This window comes from Hemicordylus capensis, chromosome 11 (genome assembly GCF_027244095.1).
Source record: "Hemicordylus capensis ecotype Gifberg chromosome 11, rHemCap1.1.pri, whole genome shotgun sequence".
In the NCBI taxonomy this organism is placed as follows: Eukaryota; Metazoa; Chordata; class Lepidosauria; order Squamata; family Cordylidae; genus Hemicordylus; species Hemicordylus capensis.
The window spans coordinates 5,881,098-5,898,785 of record NC_069667.1 but is presented as its reverse complement, the minus strand read 5'-3'; the positions used below and the strand labels follow the sequence as shown (position 1 = coordinate 5,898,785).

At 44.8% G+C, this 17,688-nt stretch overlaps 1 protein-coding gene across 2 annotated transcripts in view; it reads right to left on the bottom strand.

The window, feature by feature from the left end:
* ACSL4 (acyl-CoA synthetase long chain family member 4) overlaps nt 1-14,511 on the bottom strand; it is a 71,671-nt gene extending 57,160 nt beyond the window's left edge. Inside the window, exon 1 of one of the 2 annotated variants that reach the window (XM_053273472.1) lies at nt 14,348-14,511. The gene's annotated coding sequence lies outside the window, so the exon portion shown is untranslated. The remainder of the gene's footprint in view (nt 1-14,347) is intronic. The other variant, XM_053273476.1, reaches the window with a different exon arrangement.
* Nucleotides 14,512-17,688: the final 3,177 nt, after the last annotated feature.

Here is a 17,688-nt window from a genome sequence, read left to right as displayed (position 1 = left end):
CTAGCAAATCGCCAGGGCCAGATGTCATCCATCCAAGAGTCCTCAAAGAACTCAAATGTGAAATTGCCGACCACCTTGCTAAAATATATAACTTATCCCTGCAATCAGGCTCTGTACTGGAGAACTGGAAAGTAGCAAATGTAACACCGATTTTCAAAAAGGTGTCCAGGGATGATCCAGGAAATTACAGGCTGGTTAGCTTAACGTCCATTCCAGGCAAATTGATGGAAAGCATCCTTGAGGATAAAATTGTAAAGCGCATAGAACAACAGGCCCTGCAAGGAGAGAACCAGCATGGCTTCTGCAAAGGTAAATCTTGCCTCACAAACCTTTTGGAGCTCTCTGAGAGGGTCAACAAGTGTGTGGATCAAGGTGATCCAGTTGACATAGTATACCTGGACTTCCAAAAAGCTTTTGACAATGTTCCTCATCAAAGACTCCTGAGAAAACATAGCAGTCATGGGATAAGGGGACAAGTACATGTGTGGATTGCTAACTGGTTGAAGGACAGGAAACAGAGGGTAGGGATAAACGGAGAGTTTTCACAATGAAGGGAAGTAAGAAGTGGAGTCCCCCAGAGATCTGTTCTGGGACCGGTGCTTTTTAATTTATTCATAAATGATCTAGAAGTATGGGTAAGCAGCGAGGTGGCCAAATTTGCAGATGATACCAAACTCTTTTGGGAAGTGAAATCCAAAACGGATTGTGGGGAGCTCCAAAAGGATCTCTCTAAACTGGGTGAGTGGACGACAAAATGGCAAATGTAAAGTGATGCACATTGGGACGAAAACCCCCAACTTCAAGTATACGCTGATGGGATCTGAGCTGTCTGACTAGTCACCGAGTGATCCAGCAGGGCTGATCTTATGTTCTTATGCTTTTAGAAAGAGCAAAAGCAGTTAGAAAACAGTTTTGTCTGTAAAGGAGTTGAGTCACACTGTTAAAGTGATGCTTCATTGACTGCACAAGGCCTGTATCCGCCCATAAATGTTTTAACGTGCCTAATTTGTCCTTCAGAATGTGCCTAATTTGTCCTTCAGAATGTGCCTAATTTGTCCTTCAGAATGTGCCTAATTTGCCCTTCAGAATGTGCCTAACTTGCCCTTCAGAATGGCCTTGTAGATGTTATTATGAAATATTTGTTATGCTCTCCATAGAACAACTCTGATCAGGTACATGATTGGTAGAAACATATCCCCTTCCCATGGTTTTGCTTTGGGGCTGAGCACGCATAAAATAAAACCAGAGGGAAGGACTTCCTTTTCCTCCTGTACACAGCAAGGAGGAAGAGAAACCTCCCCCACCCTCACAGTGTTCCTGTTCTGACCACATTGTAAGAAAAGCTGTTGCCAGCAAAGCAGGGAGATTGGAGTGGAAGTTCATCATCATCTATCTATATACTTACTTCTCGTAGATGTGCTGGAAAAAATGTGTGGTGGAAATCTCGCGAGAGCTCCGGACAGAGCTCTCACACATGGGATTGGTGGGCGGTGGAGTTGCGCACCCAGCAGGTGGCAGGTGGCCGGCCAGCGGACCCCGGAGGAGGAGGGCGGAGGTAGCGGGCAGAGTCACGCCAGCTGGTGGAGGCGGCTGGCAGGCCAGCGGGAGGAGGAGGCTGGCCGGCGGAGCCAAGCCGGCAGGAGGAGGCGGGCGAGTGGGAGAAAACAGACCAGCGGGAGGAGGAAGCTAGCCGGCAGCTGACAGGCAGCTGGGCCAAACTAGGGGCTTAGATGCTCTGCGCCCAGGCCAACTAGTTCTAGGTAAATGTGGAGTGATGCTCCTTTGCAATCAGCAGGACATCATTTCAAGTCATTGTTTTGATAGGTGTGCCAAAACCCTTAGCAGATACGTTTTCAAAACATCCTGGCCTTCCTTATTAGGATTTAAGCACACATCTCAACCTCTAAATGGCGACCTCTTCTCTCACCATCAGTTCCTCTCTTGCTGCTATGATGGCTGATTCTGCAGCCATTATCATCTTTGACGCTCTTGCTTCATTTGTGTGACTTCTCAAGCGAGATCTAAATTTAGTAGATTCGATTGCATCCATTGCAAACATGACTGGAAATAGTTTTCAGACGCCGGCTTAAGCTTTTATTTGTCTTGTGTTATGCAAGCTTTTCTCCGGATGGTGACTGATGCAGTGGTTAGATTGTCGGACTAAACCTAGGGTGACCCAAGTTCAAGTCCCTGACCGTTCAGTCCCTGACCGTTCAGCTTTTCTCCGGATGGTGACTGATGCAGTGGTTAGATTGTCGGACTAAACCTAGGGTGACCCAAGTTCAAGTCCCTGACCGTTCAGCTCACTGGGTGACTCTGGGCCAGTCTCTTCTCTCTTACCCTGACCTACCTCACAGGGCTGTTGTGAGGATAAAGCATTTACACTGCTCTGGGCTCCTTGGATGGATAGAAATGCAGTAAGTAAACAAACAAATCTCTGCTCAGTTTGATGTATCCACAGGAGCCATTGCTAAAGGTGGTTGCAGGGGCGTAGCAAGGTTGGAGTGGGCCCAGAGACAAGATTTTAAAACGCCCCCCGCCCCACTGAAGCTCAGCTCATGAAGTGAAGAAATCTTAAATGAGGCTGAATAGTAGTAACAAAAAGCATAGTAAATATCTCCTATGTGCCACAATAGAACATCATCCTAAATTATTTTTTAAAAGGTTTTGTAAATCGTGGCTGATGCAAGTCATTTCATGGTACTAGAGAAAGACATGCTGTTCTGGTAGCTCCAGGTCTTAACACGCACAACAGTTTTGGAGGATGAATACAACTCAAGGAACCCCAGGCAGGTGCACAGCTGAGGGAGTCAGTCATGTGACTTGCCTATGTGGGGCAACAACTGTCTCCCCTTGCCCTATTATAGTTATGCCCCTGACTGTGGTTGACTTGGAAAAAGGTCTCTCTAGGAGGTGCTGGACATAGCTAGCTGCAGGTAGAGACCTGCAGTGCATGCAGAAAGTCCTAAAGTAAAGTAAAGTGTGCTGTCAAGTCGATTTTGACTCCTGGCACCCATAGAGCCCTGTGGTTTTCTTTGATAGAATACAGGAGGGGTTTCCCATTGCCTCCTCCTGCGCAGTATGAGATGATGCCTTTCAGCATCTTCCTATATTGCTGTTGCCCGATATAGCAGGGATTCAAACCAGAAACCAGCTTTTCAGTCAAGCATTTCCCCGCTGCACCACTTAAGGTGACTGCAGAAGGTCCTACTCCTAATTAAAAAGGGGCGTGGGTGGCAGGGAAGGAAATGACCTCTGACCGAAACCTTGGAGAGCTGTGAATATGCTGTGAATCAGCTAGGTGGACCAGTGGTCTGACTCCGTATAAGGCAACTGAGCCATCTGTTCTCCAGAATGTTTGCTAAATTTGGAAGCAATCCAGTCTTATTAAAGGCAATGGGATTATTATTATTATTATTATTATTATTATTATTATTATTATTATTATTATTATTATTTCTTGTTTACACAGTCAGACAGGTGTTATTGACTGGTTTGTTTTATCCAGACATCGAGTCCTTCCCAAGGACCTGGGATGGCTGAATTTTATTGTCAATGTTGTTGCTGTTATAGATATTGTCGCAGAATACAGGCTGTTCCCAGTAAAGCTGCTTTTTGTAATTGGCTGATGGTGATTTCTGTGGCCCCGGTGGTGTTGAGGTGCTCTTCAAGGTCTTTTGGAACTGCACCCAGGGCGCCAATTACCACTGGGATTATTTTGGTCTTTTTCTGCCACAGCCTTTCAATTTCAATCTGTAGATCTTTGTATTTTGTGATTTTTTCTATTTCTTTTTCTTCTATTCTGCTATCCCCTGGTATTGCTATGTCGATTATTTTGACTTGTTTTTCTTTCTTCTCAACTACAGTTATATCTGGTGTATTGTGTGGCAGATGTTTGTCTGTTTGTAGTCGGAAGTCCCATAATATTTTTACATCTTCATTTTCTACCACTTTTTCAATGCTAGGGTCCCACCAATGTTTGGCTACAGGTAGCTTGTATTTTTTGCAGATGTTCCAGTGTATCATCCCTGCTACCTTGTCATGCCTTTGTTTGTAGTCAGTCTGTGCGATCTTTTTACAACAGCTGATTAGGTGGTCCACGGTTTCATCTGCTTCTTTACAAAGGCGGCACTTGCTGTTTGTTGTGGATTTTTCGACTTTTGCTCTTATTGCATTTGTTCTCAGTGCCTGTTCTTGTGCAGCCAGTATTAAGCCCTCTGTTTCTTTCTTCAAGTTGCCATTCTTAAGCCATTGCCAGGTCTTGGTGATGTCTGATTTTCCACTTATATTGTGCAAATATTGACCATGCAGGGGCTTATTTGTCCATTTTTCTACTCGGTTCTTGACTTGTTCTTTCTTGTAGGCCTGCTTTGTTTCATTGGTGTTGAATAGTTTCGCGTTCTTGACCATTTGAAGTGCATCTTCTTCACTGTCCTTGATATATTCTTCAAGGCCTCTTTTCTCCTCCTCTACTGTTTGATGGACTTGCAGCATTCCTCTTCCACCTGAGCTGCGAGGGAGGTATAGCCTCTTGACATCACTGCGGAGGTGCAGAGCATGATTGATGGTCATTATTTTCCTGGTCTTACGATCCAGCGTCTCTAGCTCTGCCTGGGTCCAGTCTATTATTCCTGCAGTGTATCTGATAACAGGTATAGCCCAGGTGTTTATGGCTTGTATGGTGTTCCCACCATTGAGTTTGGACTTTAGGATTTTTCTAACTCTCCTGATGTATTCACTTCCCATTTTTCTTTTAACTTCAGTGTGTGCGATGTTATCAGCCTGGAGAATTCCCAAGTATTTGTAACGTTCTTTCTCTTCCAGGTTCTTGATCTTGCTTCCATTGGGCAGTTCTATTCCTTCTGTTTTTGTTATTTTCCCTCTGTTCATTATTAATGCAGCACACTTGTCTAGTCCAAACTCCATTGCTATATCGCTACTGAATATACGGACAGTGTTTAGCACTGATTTGATTCCTGACTGGGACTTTGCATACAACTTCAGATCGTCCATGTACAGCAGATGGTTGATTTTACTGGATGTTTTAGATGTTTGGTATCCGAGGCCTGTTTTGTTTAGTATTTGTGAAAGTGGGGACATAGCGATTACAAACAATAGAGGCGATAGTGAGTCCCCTTGGAAAATGCCTCTTCTAATGCTAACCTGTCCAAGTGCCTCGCCATTGATTGTTAACTGTGTACTCCACATGCTCATTGCTTTTTAAATAAATATCTGAATGTTTTTGCTGACACCAGTTGTTTCTAAACATTTTAGTATCCATGTGTGAGGCAATGAATCGAAGGCTTTCTTGTAGTCAATCCATGCAACACTTAGATTTGTTTTTCTTCTCTTGCAGTTTTCTAAAATCATTTTGTCAATCAGCAGCTGGTCTATTGTGCCTCTGGTGTTCGGGCAATTTCCTTTCTGTTCAACTGGAAGCTGTTTGTTAGTTAATAAGTGTTGCATCACTTCATCTGCTATTATTCCAGTTAATAATTTGAACATGGTTGGCAGGCAGGTTATCGGTCTATAATTACTTGGAACTGCACCATTTGCTGGGTCTTTCATGATGAGATGAATTTTCCCAGTTGTTAGCCATTGTTCAATATCACCGCCTTGCATAATGTGATTGAACTGTTTTGATAGTTGTTTATGAAGGCTTGTTAGGTGTTGTTATTATTATTATTATTATTATTATTGCTGTTGACTTCAGGAGGTAAATGGATAGCTGATTTGGATCAACAAAATGGTATGGAGAGAAGGGTTAAAAACCCCTCCCTGAACATTTCAGATTTAGCTACCGTAGAGTTGCCTGAAATGTAGATTATGTGTGGTATTGTGACTGCTTTCCCCATCTGTCTTCTTTTCCTGCCTCGGTATCTTTCACTTTAAAATGTAATTACATTATTTTTTACAAGCAAGATTGCAGGCCATTCTTTCAGCTTCTCTCTTTCCTCCCCCGCCTCAAGCGATTAGTGTTTTAAAAGAAAAAACATTTATTTGCAGTCTAATAAAACTGGAAATCTCTTACAAGTAATTTCAAATACCACCCTGCTTGGGCTCCCTTTTGGTACCCTTTTTTCTCTTCTCTTTTTAACACGGCAGCTATGTTTGTTAAACAGATGTTCTCGGACAATAAATTAAACTTTACTAAACAGAGAAAACCATAAAATGGATCATTTAAACTCTAATATTTTATAGTCCTCCTGGATTTCTGTGAAATCCAATCAAACTAAAGCCTATATCCCACTGAAAGCGGGATTGTCTTTGACTGTAATGATTCTGGATTGCATCCCGAAACCTGTCAGAGTACATTCTATATTTAAAAAATATTAATAGAATTTCTTTTGAGAAGACCGTGTGCTATGCACTATTCTGGTTTCTATACGATGAATTAAGAAAATGTTTTCCATGACAAGTTATAGCCCAAGCAACTAAACACAGAAAATATTTAAGAATAAAGATTTCTAGTTATTGCATTTCTAACAAACTACAGTAATTAAAAACATGTGGAATTTGAAACTTGAACTCATAATTGAATTCATAATTTGAGGTAAAAAATAGGCAAATAGACATTTTTGTTGCTAGTCTAGTCCAGTGTCTGTTAATTTGGACTCCTAATAAGAATTGAAGCATGCAAGCTTTCAAGTTATGCAGAACTCTCCATCAAGCAGACTGTAAAGGTAACTTCTTCTCCGCTATAAAGTGTGCTGTCAAGTCGATTTTGACTCCTGGGAAGCACAGAGCCCTGTGGTTGTCTTTGGTAGATTACAGGAGGGGTTTGCCATTGCCTCCTCCTGCGCAGTGTGAGACGATGCCTTTCAGCATCTTCTTCCTGCTGTACAATATAGTACCAGTGCTGATTTGAACCGGCAACCTTCTGCTTGTTAGTCAAGCATTTCCCCGCTGCGCCACTTAAGGTGTCCCTGCTATAGAGGGAGCATATAATGTATCCATGGGAATATTTAACTCACCACTTTTGAGAGCTAGAAGAATACCTGTAGTATTTAGTAAGGGAAACACATTTAGCCAGTGGTGATGACCACTGATTTAGATGGCTTTCAAAGGGAATGAGACAAAATCATGAAAGAGCCGAGGGCTGGCCTCTCAATGCCTAGAATAGGTCTACTTAGCCAAGTTAGCTAAATAGAAGCTTCAGCCAGTCATCCCGTGAGGAATCAGGAGACTGCAAGTTCACTGGGGCCCTGCTGACTCTATATAAGAATTATCCTAGAGCACTTTATGTGGCGCAGTGGGGAAATGCTTGACTAACAAGCCGAAGGTTGCCCGTTCAAATCCCTGCTGGTACTATATCAGGCAGCAGCGATCTAGGAAGATGCTGAAAGGCATTATCTCATGCTGCGCGGGAGGAGGCAATGGTTAACCCCTCCTACCAAAGAAAAACCACAGGGCTCTGTGGGTGTCAGGAGTCAAAATGGACTTGACGGCACACTTTACTAACATAACATGGTGTAATGGTTAGAGTGTTGGTGGTTAGGATCAGGGAGACCTGAGTTCAAATCCCCCATTCACCCATTAAACTCACTAGGTGTCTCCAGAGCGGGCCAGTCACCTCTTTCTCAGTCTAACCTACCTCACAGGGTTGTTGTGAGGATAAACATAACTACGTGCATTCCTCTAAGCTTCTTGGAGGAAGGGGGGGATATAGATGTTAAAACTGATAAATAAAATCCTAGGCTTGGCTTCCCAGTCTGAGCAAGGTTGTCATACAGACTGGGAAGCCGCACAGACTCTCCTGTCTCACTGTGGACCTCTGATCTGGTGCTTGACCGCCAGCCCACTTGACATTCTTCCTCTAGCTCTTTTGACCCTTGATAGCCCAATCTGGAATCTGGCCCTAGCCCCGAATGACGACAACATCTACCTCCAGCACCTCTGGATCCTCATCTGCCCACGCCAAAACCAGACCCCCACCTCCACCCCCAGCTGATCTCGGAGCTTGGCCTGACATGGATTCAAGCCAGAAGATCTCTTCCATGGGACTCCCTTAGCGAAATGGATCTGTGTGTCAGTAACACACACCATCATGACTGCAGGAAGAGAATTTAAATTATTCAGACAAGGAAAGAAAGCTACTTGGGTGACGCTCACCTTCTCTGGTGTTTATGCTTTGAGAAGCCGCAGCAGAGGAAGGAAGTTTTGTCGGTTGCTGTACAGCAGTTTTGCAGCCTTCTATTCATGAAGTCTAGTGGATATATATGACTTCTGAAGCCAGCTTTGTCTTACACTTGTGTGTATAATACCTGTTTGTCTAGCTCTTATCTACAAACAAAACTGCAACCCAGTGGCTGCTAGCCAGCCTAAATTACTCCCAAGTAGACCTATCCAAATCCAGTCATTACAGTAGAGTAACTCCTGCATAGTAGCATTGAGTAACTTAGTTTGGATGTCAGCCAGTTTCTTTTCTGAGATGTCAATGACCAGCAGTAAACTTCTGCCTAGTGGGAATGAAGGAACGATACATTGGGCTGTTAATGCCAAAGCAGGTGTGAGGACGTTTCTCAGTCTCAAGGTCCATAACATTTCATGGAAACGGTGATTAATTGTGTGTGTAGCAGAGTTTGCAATTGCAGCCTGCCAGCTAATTCTTTAATTAATAAATAAGCAATAATTGTTTAATGTCTGCACAGATTATTAGCAATTTAAAGACGATGGCTCTCTGCACAATTTGATTCAGCTCATGGGCTACTTTCCTTGTAACTAGGGCAGGCAGGGCACGTGCCCCGGGGGCCACTTGAAGGGGGGCGCCATTCTCTAAAATAAAATAAAAAATTAAAATGGTCGCCGAAAACAAAATGGCCACTGCACATGCTCAAATGGCCTCTGTTTTTAGCAGCCATTAAAAAACAACAACATTTTAAACAATGGCCACGACACATGCTCAAATGGTCCCTGCAAGGCCCTAGAGGCCAGTGCGGGGAGGGGGAATCTTTGCAGACCCCCCGCCCAGCCTTTAGGAAGCACCCAGAAGGGGCTACAGGTAAACATAAAAATAATATAATAAAAGTCACTGTACACATATTTAGTTTGGAACTATGTACAGAAAATAAGGGCTTGTGAATACTGAGCTGAAGCTTATGAGCTAGGATTGTATTCATTTGCTCTTACTTTGCGTCTTGTGATAAGTGAGTTAAATGTGATGTCTTAATAATATGGCTATTAATGGTGAGTTTGTCTTTGAATCAGTGTGAAATCCTTAGTATTAAGCCCCACTGGGAGTTTCTTGCTCTCTTTCTCTCATTTTAACTGTCTCTCTCAAATACTAGAATACTAGCTGACCGGGCACATAGCATCTGCGCCCCTAGTAGCGCCGCCACCGCCACCGGGCCCAAGAGTGCCGCCGCCGCAGCCAGGCCCGAGAGTGCCGCCACAGCCGGGCCCCGAGTGCCGCCGCGGCCGGGCCCCGAGTGCCGCCGCGGCCGCCTGGCCCACCGCCGCCTGGCCTGCAGCGCGGCCTGGCCCGCCACCTTGCCTCCGCAGCCGCCCAGCCAGGCAATTCTCCTGGGTGCTCCAGGACCAATCAGGCGCCCCCGCAGCCCAGCCAATCAGCTGGGCTGCTGGGACGCTCGTTCCAAAGGCACACCCAGGAGAATTAAATATATAGATATTCCAAGCAGTGACACAGTTTACTCTGCTGCATATCCTTTAATTATTTTTAGAGTAGCTGGGAAAAGCCAATTTTTTCATTTATTTTTAAAACTTACGTAATAGTGATGCTACAATGCATAGCAGAGAATTAGACAGGCACTTCTGTTTAGTTTTCCAAGTACACCTCCACATAGTATTTGGGTATTTCATGAGCCCCAGCATACTGAAATTTGTAGTTTTCCAGCATTTTTTGGTCTGGCTACATCCATTACTAAATAGTTTTTGAAATATGAAAAGATTAACGAGCTTGACTTGTATTTTTGAGCTGATATTATGTTAAAGTTATCTGAAAGATGGGTGTCAGATGTTTGGACAGGGGGCGCAATTTCAGTGCTTGCCCTAGGCGCTATTTTCCCTAGATACACCTCTGGTGACGGGTACATCTAAGGGAATTATATATACAGATAGATAATATGTCCCCCACAGGGCAAATAGCAGCTCAGAGAGGATTTAGAGAGACAGAGTCAAGCCCTCCTCTTCCCCAGTGGCCGTGATTCAACACTCCTCCCATCATGGCTGCTCTTAACCTTTTGAAAAACACTCCATGGCATTTTGCCTAGTTTTGCCCTGAATAACATGCATCTCCACAGTTTCCGAGTCTAGTACAAATTAAAGGGTGGGTCTTTAGCATTCTAGAAGCATTACAAAATGGGAACGTCTTGGATGCCCGGTGTAATGCAGTGATGCTCTTAGGTTCTCCTCACTTCCCTTTTTCTCACCAGAGAGAGCGAGCTTATTTGAGTAGCCCTTTCATCTTAAAAGCCGATCTATTTCCAGATCAGTGACGACTGCATATTGCTTAACAGATGTTTCTCATGGCAACAGAAATGAGGAGCACATATTGCGGCTGACACACACATTTGTGCCTGCTCTTGCTCACTTCCAAGAAGTTCACCCTCCCTCCTTCCAAATTTCCAAAGGGAAATCCTCCTTGAGTCAGCACTCCCCTTCCAGACCAGTGGCCCCCGCCTCACCCCAGGCTATTAGACACTACAAGCACAATAATCCATCATTCATTGTCTTGCTGGGAACAGCTAACCAAGCAGCTGCCTTGAATTCATGCAACTGGAGCATATTAGACATTCCTGTGCCTTTAAGATACCAGGGGTTGCTGTGGCAACAGTGACGTGGGCTGGAAGGAGACCCATCTGTGTGTGTTGCCTTTGAGAATTCATATGAGAAGCTGCATTGCTACTTAATCCACTGTGAGAAAACAGGAAGGTCCTAAGATGACACTGTCTGCAGCCAGATCTTTGGCCCATGCTTTGATCTCCTTTCATCGCCGACAAACCTCTGGGGAGTTCATGAAGGTCCTTTTCTGTAGGAAATTTGCAACCTCCTCCCTCGAGATCACACACACTTTCATACCCACTGATGTTTTACAGGTGAAAATAGGGATGGGCCCTGAGCTCAGAGAGCATCTGCTTTGCATGTGGAAGGACCTTGGTGCAATTTCTGGTATCTCCCAAGCAGAAGTGGGAAATCTTAATCTCAAACCCCGGAGAGCCCCTGCCAGTAAGAAAACAGACCTTGCTGAACTCGTGGTCTAATTCAGATACTAGGATATTGGGCAAAGAAGCACCTTTTAAAGAGGGATTCTCTTATCTTTAGGAGGGGGAGAGGAACTGACCCTATCCACCAGTGGATAGTGCTGGTGTCAGCCTTGTGTTTCTTTTCAGAACGTGAGCCCTTTGGAGACAGAGAACCATCCTCTTCCTAGAATCCTGGATGAGGCTTCTCTGTGTCTTCATTCTATGCAACCACCAAATTTCTGTGACCAAAAAATGTGGTAGTTGTATAAATCTTAAAGGCTGGAGTTAATGTCCCCTGCTAACTGGGTAAAGAGGCACTTTTAAAAGTAGTGATTCTCATATATTTAGTAGGGGGAGAGCAACTGGCCTTCCTTATGTTTCTTTTTAAAAAAAATTATGTATGTATGTATGTAACATATTTTAGACCACCCAAAACTTATGTCTCTGGGCAGTTTACAGGTAAAAGGCGGTTTTTAGATTGTGAGCCCTTTGGGGACAGGGAACCATCTTATTTAATTTACTTTTTCTATGTAAGCCATGTTGAGAACTTTTAGCTTCTGTTAAAAGCGGTATATAGTCGTCGTAAATCTTTTTTCTTTGTAAACAGCTCTGAGAACTTTTCTTTTGCAAACCTGCTAATTGAGTAAAGAGGCACCTTTTGAAGTGGTGATTCTCTTATGTTTAGCAAAGGGAGAGCAACTGGCCCTATCCAACCCCAGCACAGCATCCCTCCAGTGGCTGCTGGTGGTTTCTCCCTTATGTTTTGTTTCATTTCTTTATTGTTTTTGTGCTTCCCAGACTATCTGTGGGAAGTAATTGCCCTACAAATCAATAGTAGAGTGCACTTCAGAAGCATGTGTACTTCAGACACATGTGAAATGGCTCGCTACACATTGCATGAGGCAATGTGTTGATCGAAGGAGTAGGGGAAATCTCATGTGGGTCCCTGGAAAGCCCCTGTTACTGATTCCAGGGTCTAAACCAGGGCTGCTCAACTTCAGCCCTCCTGCGGATGTTGGCCTACAACTCCCATAATCCCTGGCTATTGGCCACTGTGGCTGGGAATTATGGGAGTTGTAGTCCAAAAAACAGCTGGAGGGGCAAAGTTGAGCAGGCCTGGAAACCCAAGGCGAATAGGGGGGTTGGCTGATGCTGTAGCTCCCATTTCTTAAATGTAGGGATATTGTGCTGGGATCAGAAAGAAAACAGTTTCTGAACAAATGCTAAGAAATGGGGAAGGAATGGTGGTTCAGTAGTATGATATTGGCACAGTGCAATTGTTACTTATATCTATTTAATATATTGGTGTGATTTGTTTGTGCGTCCCTGTTTTATAGTTTTATATTGTTTTAAATGTTTTGTCAGTTGCCTTGAGATTTTTTTTAATGAAAGGCAGTATAAAAATCTAACAATATGTTATTTTAAAAAAATTATTATTATTTTTATATATAGATATAGATACACACACACACTCATATGTGCCCTACGGACAAGATACATCCACTCCCCACTCAGAGATGTAGTTTCTGTAGACCCTGGGAAGGGAGGTGAAAAACAAGGGTACCCTTTCTATCACAAACCTTCAGCTCAGGTGCACCCCCCCCACACACACACACATGTTACAGTCACCGGCTCACATCCACACTAAGTTGCTCAAAGGCAGTCTTACTGAAATTAATGGGACCAGGAAACTTGTCCCATTAACTGCAATGAGAGTAGTCAGTGCTAATTTCCTGAAGCCTGCCAGTCAGGCTGAGGGGAGGGGTATGCTGAGCTTCAGCACATAGCCAGCCAATTAGGAGCAGAGGAGGAGGGTCTTCACCCTTCTACCTCCCCTTCTGCAGTGGACACATCGCTGGGGATGTATCGGCTTCAAGCTGGCAATCCTCAGAAGAGGAACAAATAGTGTAGTTGCTGCACAGGGAGGCAGGAGGGCTCTGAGCACCCCCTGGAAGCCTTTCAAGGACTTCTGGGGTACTAGTGCCCCCTGCTGGAAACCAGGTAGGAGAGCTAGTCTTGTGGTAAAAAAGGTAAAGTGTGCTGTCGAGTTGGTTTCTACTCCTGGCGCCCACAGAGCCCTGTAGTTGCCTTTGGTAGAATACAGGAGGGGTTGACCATTGCCTCCTCCCGCACAGTATGAGATGATGCCTTTCAGTATCTTCCTATATCGCTGCTGCTGATATAGGTGTACCAGCAGGGATTCGAACTGACAACCTCTTGCTTGATAATCAAGCATTTCCCCGCTGAGCCATTAGGTGGTAGGAAGCATAAATTTGCTTCCCCTTTACTAAGCAGGGCCTGCCCTGGTTTGCATTTGAATGGGAGACCATATGTGTGAGCACACTGTAGGATATTCCACTTAGGGGATGGGGCTGCTCTGGGAAGAGCATCTGCATGTTTGCATGCAGAGGAATCCAAGTTCCCTCCTTCGCATCTTCAAGACAGGGCTTAGAAAGACTCCTGCCTGCAACTTTGGAGAAGCTGCTGCCAGTCTGTGTAGACAATACTGAGCTAGATGGACCTATGGTCTGACTCAGTATATGGCAGCTTCCTATGTTCCCTGTCCTAGATTAACCTACCTCACTAATCTGCCAACATGCATAGAAATTGTAGATTGTGCTCACCCTTACTTCCACTCCACTGAAGTGGCAAATACATTCTGTAGTCTCAGACACTGGCACTCATTCACAGCTTAATTTCTATTCACCCACATTTCCAGTCCCCTTCCTCTGCAAATTGCGGGAAACATGGAAAGCTGGGGTCAGTGCTATGCCCAACTTGATTGCAATCAGGCTTTTAAATGCTAAGCTCTTAATTATGACAAGCAGCTTTTTGCCCGATTTATCTGGAACGGCTTAGTGCCATTGTGCATATACAGTATTTCCCAACACCTTTATCTGCTGTGGTCAAAACTTTAATTCCGAGAACCCAACTCTTGCAAAGCTTATCTGAACCTGCAAAGTGCAGGCTTGCGTGGGTTTAACCCAAAAGAAAACCACCATTAAATTTATCGGAATATCAGACACATCGACTTCCTTTGCCTGGTTTGTACGTTCTAAGGATGTGATAAATTTGCTTCAAACATAGCCAACCTGTTGCAAAAGGCAGCCTTATGCAGGTTCCTCCTTCCTAAATGCAGGACTCACCTCCTCCTTTGTGGACTTGTAGGTGGCCTCATAATGATACAAATCCTCCGGACCCATCTGCTTCATGTCCCTCTCGTGTATCCTCCCGTGAGCCACCTTGTTCCCCTCCAACACACACATTATTGGAGAGCGTGTCAGAAGCGTCCTAGCTTCCCACCCACCAAACACACCATCATCTTGCCTACTTGGTGGGCTAAACGTCTTGGAGTGTGTGGCTGATGTCAGAGGGAGAATCCAGGCAACCATTGCCGGGCAACCGTTGCCAGGGGGCATGGAATGTTGGGTGTAGGTGGGAGAAGAAGAAATGGGGTGAAGGAATTGGTTGGAGAAGTGAAGAGCGGGCACAGGGGTGGGTCGTCAGAAACAAGAGCTGGGGGGTGGCCCAGAGGGCACCCCCAATGAATGGTTCGGAGCCCCGAATCTCATCAGCCACCCACCTCCTTTCTCCCTGACCTCTTCCAGAAAGGAAATGCAGCAGTGGAGACACCGGCATGGAGCAGGAGAAAGAGCTCCTGGCCTCACCTAGCTCTAGGAACAGAGGAAGCGGCCTTCTACTGAGTCAGGCCATTGGTCCATCTAGCTCAGTATTGTCTACACAGACTGGCAGCGGCTTCTCCACGATTGCAGGCTGGAGTCTCTCTCAGCCCTCTCTTGGAGATGCTGCCAGGGAGGGAACGGGGAACCTTCTGCATGCGAATGCTCTTCCCAAAGAAGCCCCATCCCCTAAGGCAGGGTTTCTCAACGTGTGGGTCCCCAGATGGTATTGGACTTCAACTCCCATAATCCCCAGCCCCAGTGGCCTTTGGTTGGGAATTATGGGACTTGAAGTCCAATTACATCTGGGGACCCACACGTTGAGAAACCCTGCCCTAAGGGGTATATCTTCCAGTACTCACACATGTAGTCTCCCATTCAGATGCAAACCAGGGTGGGCTCTGCTTAGCAAAGGGGATAATTCAAGCTTGCTACCACATGACCAGCCAGCTAATGGTGCCCTGGGGAAATGACTTGATTAGCAAGCCAGAGGTTGCCAGTTTGAATCCCCTCTGGTACCTCTATTGGGCAGCAGCAATATAGGAAGATGCTGAAAGGCATCCTCTCATACTGGGCGGGAGATGACAATGGTCAGCCCCTCCTGTATTCTACCAAAGACAACCTCAGGGCTCTGTGGGTGCCAGGAGTCGACACCGACTCGATGGCACACTTTACTTTACGAACCACAAGACCAGCTCTCCTTCCCTCTCTCTGCTGTTTAAAGACTTTAAAGAACATAAATAATTGCGGGGAGGGGGGCGGGGGGATGAATGACTTTAATTAGCAAAAGCAGGGCTGTGGGCCTGGGGCATGAATCTTTTAAGTTCCCTGATCAGAAGACCAGCACGGGACAGAATGGCTGTGAGGAGCAGGCAGCAGCAGCGGAATGGCATGTCATACCAGCATTTTAAAAGACTATTATTATTATTATTATTATTATTATTATTATTATTATTATTATTATTACATTTATATGCCGCTCTTCCTCCAAGGCACCCAGAGCGGTGTACTACATACTTGAGTTTCTCTTTCACAACAAGCCTGTGAAGTAGGTTAGGCTGAGAGAGAAGTGACTGGCCCAGAGTCACCCAGCTAGTATCATGGCTGAATGGGGATTTGAACTCGGGTCTCTCCCCTGTCCTAGTCCAGCACTCTAACCACTACACCACGCTGGCCAGTATAGCTGACCAGTATAGCAGGAAACGTCTGATTGCCAGGGGCATAACTATAATAGGGCAAGGGGAGACAGTTGTCTGGGGGCCCACTGCCTTGGGGGGACCCCCAGAGGGAAGTCACATGACTGACTTCCCCCAGCCACCAGGGGTGTATCTAGGGTGGGGCAGGCAGGGCACATGCCCCGGGCACCACTTGAAAGGGGGCGCCATTCTTAAAAAAAAAAAAAAAATTAAAATAGCTACTGAAAACAAAATGGCCACCATGCATGCTCAAATGGCCTCTTTGAGGCCCTAGGCTATGCCAGGCCTTGCAGACGCCATTTGAGCACACACGGTGACCATTTTGTTTTCAGTGGCCATTTAAAAAAATTATTTTGAAAAACGGCCACCGCACATACGCAAATGGTCCCTGAGAGGCCCTAGAGGCCAGCAAGGGGAGGGGGGACAGTTGCAGACCCCCTACACATGGCCTTTAGGAAGCCCCCCTGAAAGGGCTGCAGGTAATTTTTTTTAATATAATATGTCACTGTACGCATATTTAGTTTGGCACTAAGTACAGAGAATCAGGGCTTGTGAATACTGAGCTGAAGCTTATGAGCTAGGATTATATTCATTTGCTCTTACTTTGCTTCTTGTGATAAGTGAGTTAAATGTGATGTCTTAATAATATGGCTATTAATGGTGAGTTTGTCTTTGAATCAGTGTGAAATTCTTAGTATTAAGGCCCATTGGGAGTTTCTTGCTCTCTTTCTCTCATTTTAACTGTCTTTCTGAAATACTAGAATATATTCCAAGTAGTGACACAGTTTACTCTGCATATCCTTTAATTATTTTCAGAGTATCTGGGAAAAGTCAAATTCTCCATTTATTTTTAAAATGTGTGTAATAGCTATGCTACAATGCATAGTAGAGAATTAGACAGGCACTTCTGTTTAGTTTTCCAAGTACACCTCCACATAGTATTTGGGTATTTCATGAGCCCCAGCATACTGAAATTTGTAGTTTCCCAGCATTTTTTTGTCTGGCTATGTCCACTGCTAAATATTTTTTTAAATATTAAAATATTAATGAGCTTGACTTGTATTTTTGAGTTGATATTATGGTAAAGCTGTCTGAAAGATGGGTGTCAGATGTTTGGACAGGGGGCGCAATTTCAGTGCTTGCCCTAGGCACTATTTTCCCTAGATACGCCTCTGCCAGCTACGCACCCGCCCGGGCTTCCTTCAGTTGTATCCATCCTCCGAAATTGATGGGAGTGTTAAGACTTGGAGCTACCAGAACAGCATGTCTTTCTCTAGTACCATTCAATGACTTGCATCGTCCACAATTTACAAAACCTTTAAAAAATAAATAAATTAGGATTACTGTGCTTTTTGTTACCACTATTCAGCCTCATTTAAGATTTCTTTACTTCATGAACTGAGTTTCAGTGAGGGGGGCGGGCATTTTAAAATCTTGTCTCTGGGCCCCCTCCAACCTTGCTACGCCCCTGCTGATTGCTGTCCTCAACCGTCTGGGCCATTGTGCTGCTGCACTGAGAGTTGTTGGAGAAAAGGATAGTGCAATTGTTTCCAGATATTTATGTCTTTGACAAAATGCGATTGTATCCTTGTGCAACTTTAGCTCGTTACT